This window comes from Ambystoma mexicanum, chromosome 14 (genome assembly GCF_040938575.1).
Source record: "Ambystoma mexicanum isolate Mex_15411 chromosome 14, UKY_AmexF1_1, whole genome shotgun sequence".
Taxonomy (NCBI): Eukaryota; Metazoa; Chordata; class Amphibia; order Caudata; family Ambystomatidae; genus Ambystoma; species Ambystoma mexicanum.
In genome coordinates, this window is record NC_090940.1 from 132,125,845 (window position 1) to 132,141,054 (window position 15,210).

Genomic DNA, 15,210 nt, shown 5'->3' on the forward strand with positions numbered 1-15,210 from the left:
AAGCCCACGTTCCTGGCCACCTGATTGGCTGGCTCCCCCCACCCAGGTGCTAATGTGCACTAGAAACTTTGAAAGCAATTTCTAGACTGTGTAGAGAAACCCTTCAATGCTTACACCAGAAGAAATACAACCCACTAGGGAAAAAAGCCCAGCACACCTCTTGCAAGGAGAACAAGTTTTATTTCCATAAAAATAGAGATGCACCAGCAAAGCGCTCTGCTGCCACGGAACGTCCTGTCAAAATCTGAATGAGCAACATTTAAAAACAGCATATACCATCATCATTGACGTAGTTGCATACGGTACTAACCCAAGTGGCTGGATGGCATGACCCTATACATACTACATGCTCCACAAGGGATACCAGGGCATTGGTCCCAGCCCCATCTGTCCATCTTCTTCCATGTGGGATTGTCCTTCATTTTATCCATCAGGAGGCAACAGTTGCTTGCTTGTTAGGCGAAGAAAAAACAATACAATGTTTATCTCTAACCTAGTGTGCACCTGGTACTGCAGACAAGGGCTAAGAGAATACTTCAAGGTCATCCTAACTTGATTCCAGACATGTCGGTACCTCTTCCAAAGCTTTCCACCCTCATTTTAGATTTGTTGTTTTTACCCCTCCCAGCACCTTGCAGCACAAATCAAGTGACCCATGGTGAAGGCAGCCTGTCCCTGCTTTCTAATCTTTTCGGATCAATTGTGGGGTTCTAACAGTTTTATCGTCGGTGGTCTGGGTCTGACTGGTAGCTTGGAATGCTTGGGTCTTGGAATGGGGCAGCTGGGCGCTATTACTTAGAACTGGGAAGGGGAAGGTCAGAGGCTTGTGCCCTCCTTCGCATGTGATCGCTTTTCGCAGCGAGCTCTCAATCCCCTTGTGGCCTTGCAGGGCACATTCTTATTCGGATACGTGATGTTGGCAGCATGAGACAATGAACAATCTATGAATCTCTGCAGCTCTGGCCTTTCTCACCAGTGCCCATGATACAACCTATTTTACACTTATTTCCATGGGTGTGTGGCCTTGGCCTGCAGCCCTGGCTGCGGTGTAGTGTTAGGCCTCGATTTTAATATGGCTGTTACTACCAAAGATGTCATCTGATTCCCAGTGTGCTTCCAAACCTACAACATGCACTACTTTTCCCGCACAACAGCCCCTGCCGCCACCCTTCTCCCCTGTATCCTCCCGGGCCCCTATCGTACACTTCCAGGCCTTTGCCTCTTTCGAAACCGCTAAGGGGCCTGGGACAATCGTCCCCCTCCCCAACAACTGCAACATTGTTCTTTATGTTCACTTTCTCTGTGTGCTGTAGAAACCATGACTCCAAGTTCCAGCTTTCTGTTGTACCCCAGTTGGTCTTCACTTACTCAATAGTATCCCTGTCAAGTTTGACCTCGAATGCGCTTTCTTCAATTTTGTTGTCTTTGCTCCAATCTCTTCTCTCATTTGCCCATCTATGCTCTTGTCTCTATTTAATCCGATGCACTCTCTCGTTTTGCTCTTCCTCTCAATGCTTTCCTCAAGAAAGCCAGAGGAGGCTCACCTGAGCCCCAGCAACCCTATAGCACCTCTCGCACTTTTCTCAATTCTCACTTTCTTAGTTGGTCCTCCTTGATTCTCTGCAGTCTTGATCCCCACATCTTTAGCACAGCGTATTTTGGACTGCCAAAACACTCTCAAATGAGAACTCGTCCTCTGCTCCATCAGCTTTTTATTCCAGCCGCCAAACATGTCAGCTAACCCTGGTCAGGAAAGAAAGACTTCTTGCCCTTTGCTTTGCACAATTTGGGCACCTAAACAGGATATATGTGATCTGTATGCAAACGTTTTGTTCGCAGACAGACTGCCTACAGTAAAACTGCTTGTGCCCCCATTTTGACCGTTCATTGAAAACAGGGGCCTGAGCAATTTTTTGGCCCCTGCCTCCATTGTTAAGGATGCAGGGGACACCCCCGCAACCCCTGAGGCCACAGATTCCTGAACATGAGGAGCAGGGGACACCCCCGCAGCCCCCACTCCGCATGTTCAGGTAAGTAGGTAGAAAGGGAAGAAGGTGAAAATGTACACCAATAATTAGGTCACAAAGACATAACGATAAAAAATAAACGAGCAAATTGGGTAATACCCTTAAACATAGTAATACAGTGCTGTGAGGATTCTTTTTCGAATAAACAAATTTCAACTCAAGTATTACTCTGTAGTTGCTACCATATGAGAAATCACATTCTCCAGCATGGGGTCTGGCATGGGTTCACATGCTCATGAATATTCCCCGTCGTCAGGCTGGGAATCCTCAGTAAAGAAAAAATCAGTTTGTTTCTTTTCTGAACTGTCTTTCTACTAATAACCAATCACTGGTCTCTGGGTCATATCTCCCTCAGCAAATGACTGCCCTCTACCTAAGCCCCTCCTCAGCAGCCATCTTCAGATTTTTAATGCATGTTCAAGTGTTGGGAGTCCTCGTGCTGTAGCTCTCGAGCGTTTACTGTGTATTGCGTTTTTTCGAAGAGTTTACCCTTATTTTTTTCAGTCAATCGAGCCTCAAGCTCCACCGGTTCTACTTCCGATCAACAGGGACACGTTTCGGAATTTTCTACGCCCGTCAAGGGTGAATTTTCGTCGAGTTTACACTTCTTGGAGGATTCCGGAAGATCTTTGAGGCCGACCCCGTGTGGTCATGGCCCAGGACAAAGGAGAAACAACGCCAGTTGGATCCAAGCTGTTTAGGATCTGCCCTGGATGTGGATTACAGAATGTCTTCAAGGAAGATGAGCACTCCCGGTGTCTCTACTTGCTTCACGACGACAAATCGCACGTGGAGAAGGACTGTGCGTTCTGTAAGAACATGTCCGTCCGGACAATGAAGGATCGTTGTACTCGACTCACCAACTGGCTGGAAGGGAAGAGCCCAGCAGCAGGTGTGAAGAAGTCCGAGCGATGTTCTAAGACCTTTGAGGGCGCTCTGGCGACAGGAGCCCAACAACAGGCTAAGCACCGCAAGTCTGCGGGCACCGGGAGCACCGTTGGTTTGGGCTCTGCGGCTGCCAGGCAGGGCGCAATGTCACCAACGCCATCATCCACGAGCCAACGCTCGGGCTCGGTGAAAAGGAAGTCGGAGAACCCGGGTAAGCTTCGGGAGAAGCCCCGGTTGATCCCGATGGAGACCACCAAGGGGGAGCAAGGCGGTGACCTTCCCCCCACGGTGAAGGCCTCAAAGGTCGTGAAGGCCCAGATTCACCCGGCTAAGGCCTCGATTGAAGGAGTCGTGGTGGCTCTGGCACAGCCTGCGGAGGCTACCCCAGCAGAGACGACCCCCGGGCCTCGAGTTTCCCTGCCACCCAAAAGGGAAACATGTTTCCAGCCTATCGAGGCGACCCCCGTGAAACCCCGGGATGAGAAAGAGGGGGGGCACGGTAGACCTAACTCCTAACTGACACAGATCCCACCTCTGAGGATGAGCTGGCTGGCATCAAAAAGATCCTGGACAAGAAGTTCGAGGAGGCTAGAGCCTACAGGAAGGATCCCGACGAGGCGGACGTAGAGAGCAACTGTGGGGCCAATGAGGAACCGTGGACTGTCGAGGTAGCGGAGGATCCCGCGCCCCAGCCTTTGCTCCCGTCGCAACCGATGCCACAAGACTATTCGGGAGCAATCTTGATAGCTTTGCAGACCCTGTGTATGGAGATAAGGACAAGGTTGCCCTTACCACCAGCGGACGATGGAGCGGCACCTGGACCGTCGGGGAGCTCACTGAACAAGCAGAGCCGAATGCATCCTCCACCTCCCTTCCAGTCTTCATCCCCTCCTCCGAGGGAAACAGGGACTGGGACGGACGACGACTGGGACGGACGACGACGGTGGTGACGACAGGACGGATCTGCCATTACCCCCTGCCCGAGCCCCCCCCCCCGGACGAAATTGGCTCCTTTCACGCCATGATCGTCAGGGCATCGGAGCTTTTCCAGCTATGCCTCGCAGAGCAGAAGAAGGAAGGGTTCCTCTACCAACGATGGGAGGCCAAGAGGAAGACCGTCCTCTGTCCCCTTACTGGACGACATCTGGGACAAAGGACTGTCCCTTCTGAAGAACCCGGCCCCGGCGAAGAGGGACCGGTACAAGAAGTAGTACCGGGTCCTGGACTCCGCTCCTATGTGCCTCAGGACACAGCCGTCCCCGGATTCGGTGGTCTCTGCAGCAGCCAAGAAGAAATCGTCAGGGGCGACGGCATTAACTTCCACTTCCCCGCCGGATGCCGAGGGGAAGAAGCCGGATGCCATGGGACTACGGGTCATCTCGTTGGCAGCGGCGACCATCAAGGCGGCCAACGCCCTTGCGATCATGGCGCGCTATGACAGGAAGCTTTGGTTCAAGATCGCTCCCATCCTGGACTTCCTCCCAGATGACAGGAGGGCAGAAGTCCTTGAAATCCTGCAGGAAGGTGAGGTGGCGTTGTGGACATGCCCTTCGACGGGAACAACCTGTTCGGCAAGGCAGTGGACGAGTCACTGCAGGCCATCAAGGCGGACTCTGAGACGGCCCGGGCCCTGGGTCCTCTCCATCAGCGACGGCCGTCCTTTCGGACCTCCGGAGGCAAGTCACAAGGTGCCTCCAAAGGCTACAGTGGCAGTGCCTCGTCGTACCGCCAGGAAGACAGCTCCTCATCGCAGGAAGCATACAGAGGCCACAACAAGACAGGGGGACATCGTCGTCATCGCTAAGGAGGCCAGGGTGGCAAGGCCTCGGCAAAACAAGACTGAACCGGCCGTGACATCGGGCCCTCACCCGAACACCCCGGTGGGAGACCGGCTGGCGGAAATTCATCAGCGTGTGGGAGTCCATCTCCACCGTTCGTTGGGTGCTGGACGCCCTGGCCAACGGGCACTCCCTGGAGTTCCAAAGAAAGTGTCCCCGTTTCCCACCCCTGGCCAGGAAGGAAAACCATGTCCCACAGCTGCTTCTGGAGGTACGAGCAATGCTGAGAAAGGGCGCGATAGAACTTGTCCCACAGAGGCTGCGGGGCACCAGAGTATACTCGTGGTACTTCCTTGTCCGAAAGAAGACCGGCGGCTGGCGGCCCATCCTAGACCTTCGCCGCCTCAGCAAATGCATCAAGTCCCAGAAGTTCCGGATGGTCACCCTTCAGCACGTGCTGGTACAATTGGAGGAAGGCGAATTCCTGTCGTCACTGGATTTGGAGGACGCTTACTTCCACATCCCCATTCGAAAAGGACATCGAAAGTTCCTACGGTTCATGGTCCAAGGGCGGCACTACCAGTTCAAGGCCCTGCTCTTTGGGTTGAAGTCAGCGCCAAGGGTCTTCACCAAGTGCCTGGCACCAGTGGCGGCGTGGCTGCACCTGCAGGGGATCCACGTATACCCCTATCTGGACGCTTGGCTCATCTGAGCAAAGTCAAGAGAACTCGCCGTCGATCGCACAGTGAAGACCGTCCACCTGCTCATGGAACTGGGATTCTCGATCAACTTCGCAAAGTCCCACTTGCTACCGTCGCAGAACGCCCTGTTCCTGGGAGCCAGACTGGACACAGTGGCATGGTTGGCTTCACCGTCAGAGGAGAGGACGAAAGCCATCCTGGGCAAGGTACAACGGCTGTTGACCATGGAAGTGGCCAGGGTGAGGTCCATCAAGTCCCTGCTCGGCAAGATGTCATTGTGCATCTACCTCGTGCGTCTGTGCAGGTTGCGGATGCGGACAATGCAGGAGTTCCTCGACGCCAAGCGGTGGGCAGCTCCAAAGACAAGATCGCCTTCAACAAGACTTTCCACCAAGCGATCCGGTAGTGGGGCAGCCGCGTGCATGGACTTCCAGACCCCGGCACATCAGGTAATGGTGACTATGGACGCCTCCCTGGTAGGATGCGGAGCGCACACCAGAGATCTCCACGCAAGAGGCCTTTGGCTCCCAGATGAGAGGTTACTACACATCAACGTCCTGGAGCTCCGAGCCATGTTCTGGGCCCTCAAGTCGTTCCTCCCGTCCCTCAAGGGCAAGGTGGTGAGGGTCTTCACTGACAACACCACCACAATGTTCTACATCCGGAAGCAGGGGGGCACCGGATCCCCAGCCCTATCCAAGGAAGCTCAGGATCTGTAGCACTGGGCCGTTGCCCATGAGATGTTCCTGGTACCCTTCCATCTGGCAGGAATATAGAACACCATCGCCGACTCACTCAGAAGGGAGCTGAGCTCTTGCCACGAGTGGGAGCTTCGGCAGGATCAAGTGGATCTCCTGTTCTGACGATGGGGCAATCCCCAGATCGATCTATTTGCGACAGGTATGAACAAGTGCCGGAGGTTCGCCAGCAGGTTTCCCCAGCCGGGGAGCATGGGCGACGCATTCTCATTCCCCTGGGACTGCCTGTTCCTGTATGCGTTCCCGCTGTTGCTGCTGCGACTCATCAGTCAACTCAGACGGTCCTGGTGCAGGATGATCCTCGTTCCACCGGTGTGGCCTAGGCAGATCATGTCAGCCTCCCCCCCAGTCAAACTGCCGACGCACGTGGATCTTCTCGCCAGGGAAGGAGGTGCCATCCTCCACCACGACCCGGGATCGCTGAACCTGCAGGCATGGCTCCTGCAGCACTAGAGTTCGGAGGGTACCATATCCCGGCGGACTGCAAGGAGGTGCTTGCAAAGGCCAGGGTGTCCTCGACTCTTCAGTGCTATGGACACAAATGGAAGAGGTTCTCTGTCTGGTGCCGTGCACAGAAGATCAACCTTCGGCGGATTGTGGTCCCTCAAGTACTGCCGTACTTGCTGTCGCTGGCCAAGGCGGGGCTGGCGCACGCCTCCATCAAAATCCCAAAATCCATCTGGCGGCGATCTCCTGCTACGCCAGAACTCTGCGGCGGTCATCTCTGTGGTCTCATCGCCTGGTGAAGGAGTTCATGAAAGGACAGTTCTGCTCGTTCCTGCCAGTGAAGGCTCTGGCCCCGGTGTGGGAGCTCAATGTGATGCTGACCAGGCTCTTGGGCCCGCCATTCGAGCCTCTGCGTGGTTGAAGTTCCTATCGTGGAAAACAGCGTTTCTTGTGGCCATCACCTCCGCACGACAAGTGGGAGAGATCCAGGCCCTCTCCTGTAAACCTCCATATCTGACATTCCACGAGACGAGGGTAGTGCTGAGGATGCACCCCTCCTTCATGCCCAAAGTGCCGTCGGACTTCCATCTCAACGAGCCCTTGGTGTTACCTGTTTTCTTCCTGTCGCCCTCGTCGTCGGCTGAGAGGACTTTGCACTCGCTGGATGTGGGTAGAGCGCTGAAGTTCTGTGGACCGCACAAAGAGTTTTCGGAAGACATAACAGCTGTTTGTGAGCTTTGGCCCTTTGAACCAAAGGAAAGGCCCTCTTGAAGGCTTCCATTTCCAGATGGCTCTCTGGCTGCATCATGCACTGTCACCGGTTGGCAAACCGACCGTTGCCCGGCTGTCCGAGAGCCTATTCAACCAGAGCGATCGCACTACGGCGTTCCTGTCTGGTGTGCCCCTGCTGGACATGTGCAGGGCTGCGACATGGGGGTCGACGCACACCTTCATGAGATTCTACTGCATCGACCGGGATTCCAGGGAGGAGTCCAGAATCGGCCAGGCAGTGCTGCGCAACCTGTTTGCTTGAAGGTGAGAATGGTGAGGAGGTAAGAGTTGCTTAATGTTGAGTTGTTGTATTGCTTAATGTTGAGCCTTGCCACCTCCCGTGGTTGTGCATGTGTGTACTGCTATGTATTCTTGTATTCATGAGCATGTGAATCCATGCCAGACCCCATGCTGAAGAAGGAACAAGTTACTCACCTGTAACTGTTGTTCGAGGGGATTGTGTCCTCCGACGTATTTCTTATCTATATTTGTATCTCCAGCTTGCTGGTCGGAAATTCTTTTTCCCAGTAGGGGGCGCTGTGCGTCGACGTCCGTCAAATAGGTGCTCCTCGACGGCCACCGTATCGACGCCGACGTCATCATGCCTATAAATGGCCACACGCAGCGTCCGTTGCTCAGTTCCGTTTTTCCGCGCTTCGTGTGCCTCGGAATACCGTTGCTCAGTTCGTCAGTCGATATATATTCATATTTCCTCGAGAAAACCGACTCGTACTCGATGGCTTCCTCCTCCGACCCGAAGACTCCTCTGTCCGGTTTCAAAAAATGCCGAGACTGTGGGAAGAAAATGTCGTTGACGGATCCTCACAGGATCTGTTTGTGGTGTCTGGGAATCGAACACCAGTGTTCGGAGTGTGAGGAATGTCTATCCATGACGGCAAAAGCCTTGAAGGAGCGTAAGGGGAAGCTCGAGAGAGGTAAGTCAGTTTTAACTTCTTCGAAAGTTTCCGCGGTAGAGTCGAGACATTCGTCTCCTCACCGTCGAAAGCATTCTCGTTCTAGGTCTCAAAGTGGCTCCCACCACTCGTCGAGGTCTAGACACTCGAAAAAAAGACGAAGAAGATCCCCTTTATCGTCGTCTTCTAGTTCCCCTGAAAGAGTAAATTGCCCCACAAAACACAGCTCTCAAGCTGAGTGGGAGGAATTCAGAAAAAAGATAAGCGTCTTCGAGAAAGCGGCCTCGACCCCCTCGAAGTCAGCTGAGGGTGATACCCCGGGTGAAAAGCCCAAAAAATCTAAACACCGCGAGTCGAAGCACCCGGCGAAAGAGTCGACCCGAAAGCGCCATGAGCCATCGGGAAGTAAAGCATCTTCGACACCATCGTCGAAAGCCCCTTCGAAGCATAGATCGGCGCCATCGACGCCGTTATCGAAGGGTTCTTCGACGCATCCGTCGATCGAGTCGACATCGACACCGATAAAAGAAAAACCCACGGCTACTCCACAGCCAACGGTTACACCGAGAGCTTCCGACACGACGTCGAGATCGTTGTCGACATCCTCGAGCAGGATTCCAATCTTCTCGAGTTCTTCGAGGCCTCTTCCAGTTTTCTCAATGCCTTTGTCGGCGCCTTTGAGGATTTTTACATCGGCGTCGACGACATCGACCTTTTCAAGGCCACTGATGATGTCTCCCTCTGCCTTAGAGATGGGTTTTATACCATTTCACAGACCAGAGCATCCCCCCTTAACTTCAATTTTTGAAGAAAGGGAAGATTCTGATCAAGAAAGGCCTTTTGGGCTGCAGAGGACCACATTACCTGAACCAGAGACTTTTGCCTCTGAGGAAAGAAGGTTGAAAGACCTTCAGGATGCATTACAGGAAGCCAGTGGCCTAGACACTTCCCCAGAAGTGGAATTTGTCAAACCAGACCCAGGGGAACATGCTGATACCCCTTATAGAACCCTAATGTCAAGAATTATGGAGTTCATGGGTTGGTCTGCGCCTTCACCTGTTTTTCAACAGGATGACCTCACAGATATTCTGGATAAAGGTCCACAGGAGGATCCTGTGGTTCCCTTTCATTCTGCTTTACAAAGAACGATTTTAACTAACTGGGAAACTCCTGAAGTTGTCCCTGCGGTTAACAACAAGTTGTCAGCAAAATATTTACCCGTGGTGGACGGGGTAAAGGAAAGAAAGCCGCAGGAGCCGCTTTACCTTTGGCAACTGCATCAGCCGCTCCCAAACCACTCTGAGGTCTCCCATCACAAGACACCTGTAGGGGGCAGGTTAACTCACCATCTGACAGAATGGCAGGCTATTACGTCAGATGCTTGGGCATTGGAGACAGTTGCTCAAGGTTACTGCCTGCCTTTTCTACGCATCCCTCAGAGCCATCCACCGGGGAACAGCTCTCTGAAAGTGCCGGATCCGCTCCTCTTGCAGGAAGTTGTAGACCTGCTAGAGAAAGGTGCCATAGAACCGGTACCTGTAGCAGACAGGAACAAGGGCTGGTACTACCCCTACTTTCTCATACCAAAGAAAGACAGAGGACTGAGACCCATCCTGGACTTACGAGAATTGAACAAGTTCCTCAGGAAGGACAAGTTCAAGATGGTAACTCTCTCTCAGATCCTTCAGGCCCTCCAGCTTCAGGACTGGTTGGTATCTCTGGACCTTCTGGATGCTTATTTCCATGTGCCAATCCATCCCAAGCACAGGAAGTACCTGAGGTTCGCAATTGGCAACTCTCATTATCAATTTCGAGTTCTGCCATTTGGGCTGACCTCCGCCCGAGGGTCTTCACCAAGCTAATGTCGGTTGTGGCTGCAAGTCTAAGGAGGGAAGGGATTCACGTCTACCCCTACCTGGACGATTGGTTGATCAGAGCAGTTTCTTCGGAACGAGCTCGGATCCAACTAGATTATGTCTGCCACTCCCTTCAAATGCTGGGCTTCTCCCTCAATTCAAAGAAGTCACAGATGAGACCATCACAGAGACTCCAGTTCATTGGAGCAGTCCTGGACACGTCCCTGGGAAAAGCCTCGCCACCAGAGGTGAGGGCTCAAGATATTCTGCAGATGGTCAGCAGGTTTCAAAATGCCCAACGTCTCCCAGCCTACGACTTTTTGAGGTTGCTAGGCCTCATGGCATCCTGCATATCCCTTGTGCCAAAGGCTCGCCTGAGAATGAGATCCCTTCAGTGGGCACTGAGGACTCAGTGGTCACAATTCTGAGGGAGGATGACAGATCTCCTCCGGATTCCGGACAAGGTAGCCCACGACCTTCAATGGTGGGCCTCTCCAGAGAACATCTTGAAAGGAGAACTGTTTTGGCAACCATGGCCGGAGATAACAGTAGTCACAGACGCCTCACTCACACGATGGGGAGCCCATGCCAACGACTTGACCATCAGCGGTCGTTGGTCTCCATCGGAGTCCAGACTACACATCAACCTGTTGGAGCTGAGAGCCATCAGACTGGCACTGAAGGCTTTTCTGCCGTCTGTACGGGGGAGAAACGTCCTGATAATGACGGACAATACAGTGGCCATGCACTATCTCAACAAAAGAGGAGGCGTAGGGTCACTGCCACTGTGCAGAGAGGCGATGCAGCTCTGGTTTTGGGCAATTCAGGAAGGAATCTCTCTATCGGCAATTCACCTAGCCCGAGAGAAGAACTTGACAGCAGATGCTCTGAGCAGGCAGAACACAGTCTCCCACGAATGGGAGATAGCTCAGGAAGTCCTTCAAGAGATCTTCGCCCTTTGGGGAACCCCTCAAGTGGATCTGTTCGCCACCAGAATCAACAGGAAGTGCGACAGATTTTGCTCAAGGGAATTTCCCCCGAGAAGAGCTCTAGGAGACGCGTTCGTAGTGGACTGGGAGTTCCCACTTCTGTACGCATTTCCTCCGGTCCCTGTCATTCCTCAAATGATCAGGAGGTTGAGAAGGTTTCGGAAGACCATGATCCTAATTGCCTCGGATTGGGCCAGGAGAACATGGTACCCGGACCTTCTGGACATGTCCATCTGTCCTCCAATTCGTCTACCGTACAGAGAGGATCTTCTCTCGCAGAAGGGAGGTCAGGTTCTCCATCCAGCCATCAAGACCCTCAACCTTCACACTTGGTATCTGAAAGGTTGAGGTACAAGGATTGGGACCTTCCAGATGACGTCATGGAGGTGTTGCTTTCGGCCAGAAGACCAGCAACTAAGATTCTATACCGCTGCCGTTGGAATAAATTTTGCAGCTGGTGCAGAGAAAAGAATATCGAACCCTTTTCATGTGGTACACCTGCGGTGTTATCCTTCTTACTTTATTTGGCAAATTCAGGCCTTCAAGTTGGCACTATTAAGGGCTATCTCGCAGCGCTATCGATCTTTAAGCGCACTGCGGAGGAGCCATTGTATTTCAAAATTCCATTGGTAATACCTGAAAGGTCTAACTAATGTTTACCCTCCAAGACCATTCCAAGTTCCCTTATGGGACTTAAATCTAGTTTTAAACCTCCTAAAGGGTGCTCCCATTGAACCACTCCACTCTTGTTCATTGAAGTTTCTCACCCTCAAAACTGTTTTATTGGTAGCATTAACAGCTGCTAGAAGGGTTAGCGAGATACAAGCCCTATCTTGTAAACCTCCTCATACAACTTTTCACAAGGACAAAGTAGTTCTACAGGTGAAGCCTAACTTCCTCCCAAAGGTAGTTTCGGAATTTCACATTACTCAGAAGATTACTTTACCTTCATTCTATCCTCCTCCCCATCCGGGGAAAGAGGAAGAGAGACTACACAGGCTGGACCCTAAGCGAGCCTTGAGTTTTTATATCAGTAGACTTGCTAAAATTAGACAAGCAGACCAACTCTTCGTAGGTTACGCAGGACATAAGTTAGGATTACCAATAACCAAACAAACCATCTCCAGATGGATTATTTTAGCCATTCTTGAATGCTACAAACTGGCAGGGAAAGAGCCCCCCTCAAAATCTAAGGGCTCATTCGACCAGGGGTATCGCAGCATCCTCAGCTCTTCAAAGAGGGGTACCAATTAGAGACATATGTGCGGCTGCCACATGGTCGTCCGCACATACCTTTACCATATTTTATAGCCTGGATTCCTCCTCTAGTCAAGAGACTAGATTTGGCAAAGTTGTATTACACTCTGTTCATTCTTAAAGGGTAATATGGCATCTCTTACTCCCGCCTCCAATCACATACCACTGCTATGGGAGTCTATCATAGATAAGGAATACGTCGGAGGACACAATCCCTTCGAAGAACAAGTTACTTCTTACCTTGTAACGTTCTTTCGATGGGATGTTCCTCCGACGTATTCCTTATCGCCCCTCCCATCCATCCCCGCAGTTACATTTCCCTTGTGGTTGCAGCTTATGCTCCTTCAAGGGTAGTAACCATTCATACAATAACTACTTTACTCTACAAAACGGAACTGAGCAACGGACGCTGCGCGTGGCCATTTATAGGCATGATGACGTCGGCGTCGATACGGTGGCCGTCGAGGAGCACCTACTCGACGGACGTCGACGCACAGCGCCCTCTACTGGGAAAAAAAATTTCCGACCAGCAAGCTGGAGATACAAATATCATAGATAAGGAATACGTCGGAGGAACATCCCATCGAAAGAACGTTACAAGGTAAGAAGTAACTTGTTCTTCTCCAGCATGGGTCTGGCATGGATTCACATGCGAACCCTCCCTCCAACCCCTCTGCGGCTCTTCTCTTGGTCCTACTGCCACTTTACGTGCTACCAAATCTGAAGATGGCTGTCATGAACCGTCGTCTGCGTCCCTTCTGGACTTTGTGGTCCCCGACACATAGGGGATTGAACTCCGTAATCCTTTCAACATGGCCGCTTGATGCGGAACGCTGCTTGCCAGTCTCTGCGCTACACACTCTACGTTCTACAAATCAGACACGCCCCTGCGGCTCTGTGCGCCTCAACGCTACTGCTCGCTGTAGCTGGACGTGTACTACCGGAGTTCGCTCTGGGCTAATTTCCTGAATTCTATTTCCCGGTTCCTTGATTCCTCCTCCTTTCCTTTCATCCTTCAAACTAAACCGAACTTTCCTGGATTTTCACACGCGCTCGAGTCATAGCTTCCATGCCTCCGCATGCGGACATTGTTCCTTCCTGGTTCCGTCCCGGTTCCGTCCCGGACAATCTGAACGAAGCACGCTGGAATCCGAAGACCCGCGCACAGGCTTATACAAATCCCGGACCGTGCAAAAGAAGTCACAAAAGAAGGTTGCAAGCAAACAGGAAAAACAGGTGAGAAGGGGAGAGACTTGTGACAGATTGAGACGCCTAAAAATCGATACGGATACAGGGATGGAAGTCGCTTTTCAAGACCTCATGCGAGGCAGGCAGGAACTCACCACAGAAGTTCAAAGCCTTAAAGCTGAGAACGCTGCCTTAAAGCAGCTGGTATTGTCTCGTGATTCTACTACCAAGGAAAGTGTGTTATTGGGAGGAGTGGTGGACAAATATGATCGCTCTCCAAAGAACCTTTGTGCCTTCCTTGATTCATGCTTGGTCCATTTCACCTTCAAGCCCTACTACTTTTCTACCCCTACAGCAAAGGTGGGCTTTATGATATCACACCTCACTGGCAACGCGTTAACCTGGGCAACTCCCATTGTCAATTCGGGCGATGTCCTCCTGGATGATTACAATGGATTTGTGGAAGCCCTAAAGGCCATGTTTGATTGTCCTGAGCAGGTTTACAGCGCTCAAGAACGTCTACTTGATTTTCGACAAGGGTCCCAGGATATGCTTACCTATGTCACCCGTTTCAAACAACTTATGAAGGAAGGTGATTGGTCCCAAGAGACTAGCTTCACTCTCTTTCGCAGAGGCTTGAATGAAGAAATAAAGGATGAGCTAGCCAGGTTAGCTCGCCCTAATTCCTTCCAGGCCCTCTTGGACCTTTCCTTGTAAATTGATTTTCGAATCCAGGAAAGAAAGGCGGAGAAAAAGAAGTCGAAATCATCATTTCAAAAGGCTGTCATAGACCACCCTTCTATCCCAGAACCCGCAGTTTCTCTGACCTCAGATCCAGAACCCATACAACTGGGGGCATTCTGCGGACCCATTACCCCACAAGAAAGGATGCGCCGTATTCACACTGGTCTCTGCATGTATTGCGCCTCCGATAAACATCTTGTCAGAGAGTGCCCTATTGCTCCTCCACAGCGTTCGGGAAACGCCAGCTCCCGATCCTAGATGGGGCACAAGTTTCTGGAGCAGGATGTCTGCTCCACATCAATTCCTTCTTTGAACTCTCCTGGACCAAATAAGCTTGTGATTCTTCAGACCTTTCTCTCGCCTTCCAAGAAAGAATCTTACCCCATTCTGGCATTAGTAGATTGCGGAGCCATGGGTATATTCATAGATCATGATTGAGTCACTGCTCGCAACATTCCCCATGAAACTCGAGAGACGATGCAACCTGGATGCAACCTGTAGAGGCAATTAATGGAAGACCCCTATCTTCAGGACTCATAACCCTTCAAACGAAAGAGATCCTACCCTCTATAAATCACCATCAAGAGAGGATCAAATTTGACATCATAAGATCTGCCCACTATCCAATGGTTCTAGGCATGCCCTGGTTACAGAAGCATAACCCCTACATCAATTGGGCAGGATGCTCCTTGTTTCTTGGTTCTGAACACTGTATGTCCCACTGTTTATTCCTAGATTCCTTACCAAAGTCCTCTGAAAACTTGCAAGAATACAAGCAAAGTCCAGTCACTGTCTCTAAAATCATCTGAATTCCCAGGGCCTATCAAGCTTACACAGATGTATTTTCGACGGCCATAGTTCAAGCTCTTCCTCCTCACAGACCTGAGGATTG

At 51.7% G+C, this 15,210-nt stretch overlaps 1 protein-coding gene across 2 annotated transcripts in view; it reads left to right on the forward strand.

Moving 5' to 3' along the window:
* Positions 1-15,210, forward strand: part of ZFYVE26 (zinc finger FYVE-type containing 26) — a 1,501,667-nt gene that overhangs the window by 96,063 nt on the left and 1,390,394 nt on the right. The window lies entirely within an intron of this gene.